The following is a 4,513-nucleotide window of genomic DNA, read 5'->3' as shown; positions in this document are numbered from 1 at the left end:
ACAGTCCCAGTCTTATTAATCTGTCCTCACAGGGAAGGTGTTTCATACCTCTAATAATTTTTGTTGCCCCTTTCTCTCCTTTTTCCTACTCTAGTATATCTTTATTGAAATGGAGTGACCAGAACTATTTTCAGTATTCAAGGTGATGGTTTATATATGGTTAATTCATTGGGATTTGGGCAATTAATTCCCACAGGCTTCTTTGAAAATGCCAGCTTCAAACTAGATCTGACATCCAATGGGAGTTGGGAACCTAACTCCCTTAGGCATAATGTAATGAATAATGGGGCCATATATAAAGATCATGCTAAGTGTCATTCAATCCTAGCATCTTAGACTCATAGACATTAAAATCAGAAGGACCATCATGATCATCTAGTCCGGTGGTTTTCAAACTTTTTTTCTGGGGACCCAGAAGAAAACTGTTGATGCCCACGACCCAGTGGAGCTGGAGATGTGTGAGAGGTTTGGAGTGTGAGAGGAGGCTCTGGGCTGGTGCAGGGGGTTGGGGTGCAGGTGGGGGTCAGGGCTCTGGGCTGGGGCTGCAGGCTTTGGGGTGGGGCCGGGGATGAGGGATTTGGGGTGCAGGAGGGTCTACGGGTTGGGGGGGGTTCAGGGCTGGGGCAGGGAGTTGGGGGTGTGGGAAGGGGTCAGGGTTCTGGGCTGGGGGTGCAGGCTCTGGGGTGGGGCTGGGGATGAGGTGTTTGGAGTGCAGGATGGGGGTCTGGCTTTGGGGAGGCTCAGGGCTGGGGCAGGGGGGTGCAGGCTCTCGGGTGGGGCCAGAGCTGAGGGGTTTGGGGTGCAGGGCTTTGGATTTGGGGGGGTCAGGGCCGGGGCAGTGGATTGGGGTGTGGGATGGGGTCAGGGCTTTGGGCTGGGGGTGCAGGCTCTGGGGTGGGACCAGGGATGAGGGGTTTGGGGTGCAGGAAGGAGTTCTAGGTTTGGGGGGGCTCAGGGCTGGGGCAGGGGCTTGGGGTGTGGGGTTGGGGTGTGGGCTTACCTCCTGGTGGCTCCCAGTCAGCAGCACAGCCAGGGTGCAGAGGCAGGCTTCCCGCCTGTCCTGGCACTGTGGACCGTGTTGCACCCCGGAGCAAGCCAGCAGCAGGTCCAGCTCCTAGGCAGAGGCATGCAAGCGGCTCCGCACGCCTCTCACCCACAAGATTGGGTGTGGGGGCAGCGCGTGGAGCCCCATGGCCCCCCTGCCTAGAAACCTGACCCACTGCTGGCCACTTCTGGGGCACAGCGCGGTGTCGGAACAGGTAGGCACTAGCCTGCCTTAGCTGGGCAGCACCACTGATGTGACTTTTAACGTCCCAGTCAGTGGTGCTGACCAGAGCCGCTAGGGTCCCTGGGTGCTGAGCAAGGTGACCCAGTGCCTTACATGCCGCGACTCAACGGGTAGTGATCAATGGCTCCATGTCTAGTTGGCAGCCGGTATCAAGCAGAGTGTCCCAAGGGTCGGTCCTGGGGCCGGCTTTGTTCAATATCTTCATTAATGATCTGGAGGATGGCGTGGACTGCACCCTCAGCAAGTTTGTAGATGACACTAAACTGGGAGGAGTGGTAGATACGCTGGAGGGTAGGGATAGGATACAGAGGGACCTAGACAAATTAGAGGATTGGGCCAAAAGAAATCTGATGAGGTTCAACAAAGACAAGTGCAGAGTCCTGCACTTAGTACGGAAGAATCCCATGCACAGACTAGGGACCGAATGGCTAGGCAGCAGTTCTGCAGAAAAGGACCTAGAGGTTACAGTGGACAAGAAGCTGGATATGAGTCAACAGTGTGCCCTTGTTGCCGAGAAGGCTAACGGCATTTTGGGTTGTATAAGTAGGGGCATTGCCAGCAGATCGAGGGATGTGATCATTCCCCTCTATTTGACATTGGTGAGGCCTCATCTGGAGTACTGTGTCCAGTTTTGGGCCCCACACTACAAGAAGGATGTGGAAAAATTGGAAAGAGTCCAGCGGAGGGCAGCAAAGATAATTAGGGGGCTGGAGCACATGACTTATGAGGAGAGGCTGAGGGAATTGGGATTGTTTAGTTTGCAGAAGAAAAGAATAGGGGGGATTTGATAGCTGCTTTCAACTACCTGAAAGGGGGTTCCAAAGAGGATGGATCTAGACTGTTCTCAGTGGTAGCAGATGACAGAACAAGGAGTAATGGTCTCAAGTTGCAGTGGGAGAGGTTTAGGTTTGAAATTAGGAAAAACTTTTTCACTAGGAGGGTGGTGAAGCACTGGAATGGGTTCCCTAAGGAGGTGGTGGAATCTCCTTCCTTAGAGATTTTTAAGGTTGGGCTTGACAAAGCCCTTGCTGGGATGATTTAGTTGGGGATTGGTCCTGCTTTGAGCAGGGGGTTGGACTAGATGACCTCCTGAGGTCGCTTCCAACCCTGATATTCTATGATTCTATGACCCAGTACTGGGTCACGACCCTAACATTGAAAAACACTGTCTTAGAGTGTAAATGAAAGGGTTTAATAGAGGAGTTACCATAGTGTTAAAGATGTTGGTTGTTTTGTTAAAATCCAGTGAGTTCTGTTTATAAGGCTTGACATACAGAAAAGTGATGGATAGTCACAACAGTGAGGTGGGCAAAGGAAGTGGAAAAGGCCTTTTGCCGGCTTTGGACTGATGGGATTCTCAAGGTGGTGGAGCTGATGTAAATGTAGGAGACCAGGGTTATCGCTCATGAGACCAGGACAACAATGAGGCGCGTGTCAGTGCATGAGAGCACTATCCAGGAAAAGACTGATGATGTTAGGGCCACAGAAAGGCAACCTGGGTATTAGACGCCAGCACAGAGACAGCCAGGAACATGCAGAGCCAAGAGAGGAGGGCCAGCTGAGCAGAGAAGGTGCTGTTCATGAGGGAGCTGTAGCGCAATGGGTGGCATATGGCCAGATAGCGGTCATAGGCCATGACGGCCAGGAGGAAACATTCTGTAGAACCCATGGAGATGAAGAAAAACAACTGCAGGAGGCAGACAGTGAATGAGGTGGTTTGGCTTGTGCCCAGCATGATTCCAATGGCCTTGGGGACACATGCTGTGGTGTACTGGAGCTCCAGGAAGGAGAGATTGCAGAGAAAGAAAATACATGGGTGTGTGCAGGCATGGGTGGGTCCTTACTAGGGCTATGATGGACATGTTCCCTATGATGGTTAGGATGTATATCACAGAAAACAGCACAGCAAGGGACATCCGGAAATACCAAGTGCCGGGAAAGCCCAGGAGGATGAACTCCTGCATGGTGGTTTAATTTATTATTTCTGTCCCAGCCATCACGTCCATCTGTCAAGACATGAGAGATCATAGGGCATTTAAACATGTTAAACACACATTTGAATGTGCAAAGTTCAGACCCCAGAAATCTGGTGCTAAACCTGAGAGGATAAATAGGAAAATAGGTGCTACTCAACACCGCCCTGCCTTGTGCATCTTTCCACCTCCACAACAGAGAGGAGAGCTCCACTCATCATTCTTTTAAGACCCATGAGGATGCAGTGGGTGGCTGACCCTATGGTTTCTTTTCTGTCTTCACGATCTAGCCCATCAACCCCACTTCATTCACCCCTGAGGCAGCGTCAGGTTCGGGCCCATTCTCTTCATGGCTCACCTTGAAGCTAACTTTGATCTCTGTTCAGGACACAGTGGGAGTTTTGGCACAAGTCCCATTGAAAGTTGATAGGATTCCTACTCCTAAGTCCCTTACACTCTTCTGACTTTCAATGGGGCTTTTCTTATTTCGGTGTAGAAGTGTTCAATTTTTTCCCAAAATAACCTTTTTTTCCCATTGAAAAATACTATTTTGTTAAACCTGAAATATATCAAGGAAACATTTTGAGTTTGGTTGAAAATTTGGTGCCTCAGGCCCATCATGGAATTCCGAATCAAAACAAAAAACCTGAGGAAAATTAACTCTCTCTTCTGCAGGTTTGTGCACTCATGCGTAATGTAGGGGAGAGAGGTTTGAGTCTTTTCTGGCTCAGGTAGAATGGGGACTATGAGTCTCCCCCATCCCATGGGACTGCCCTACCCATCTGCCTATTGTGGGGTAGATCTCTTTTTTTTTTTCTGAAGAAAAAAATGAAAGGCCTCATTTTTGTTCCATATTGGAATGAAAAGCAAGTGTGAAACCTGGACACTTTTCACAAAATAGAATTCTTGTTTCCTGGCCAGATCTGCTTTGTCCCTTTTACCACCTCCCCCCCCCTAACCTCCAATTCTCAATAATAAGGAAGCAACATTAGAAACTAGCAATTACTTTTTTATTTATTGTGTGTCTTGCGGTAGAATCTTAAGGTCCCACCTATGGGTGGGACCCCATTGTGCTAGGAACTGTAACAACATAGCATGGAAGCCATCCCTACTCCAAACAGCTTACAATCCAGAAGACAAGACAGACAAACAAGTAGAGGCAAACAACAGCTTCCCAGATGTTCCTCTTCCAATTCTAATATGCTTTTTTAAGATGAGGAGACCAGAATTGTATGCAGTATTCAAGGTGTGG

General features: G+C 49.6%; 1 pseudogene; it reads right to left on the bottom strand.

Moving 5' to 3' along the window:
* Nucleotides 1-2,429: 2,429 nt before the first annotated feature.
* Nucleotides 2,430-2,924, bottom strand: LOC112118109 (annotated as a pseudogene).
* Nucleotides 2,925-4,513: the final 1,589 nt, after the last annotated feature.

Source organism: Terrapene carolina, unplaced genomic scaffold (genome assembly GCF_002925995.2).
Source record: "Terrapene carolina triunguis isolate 2854851 unplaced genomic scaffold, T_m_triunguis-2.0 Scaffold116, whole genome shotgun sequence".
Taxonomy (NCBI): domain Eukaryota; kingdom Metazoa; phylum Chordata; order Testudines; family Emydidae; genus Terrapene; species Terrapene triunguis.
Note: the sequence above shows the minus strand (reverse complement) of the source record. Positions and strands in the feature narration are given on the sequence as shown.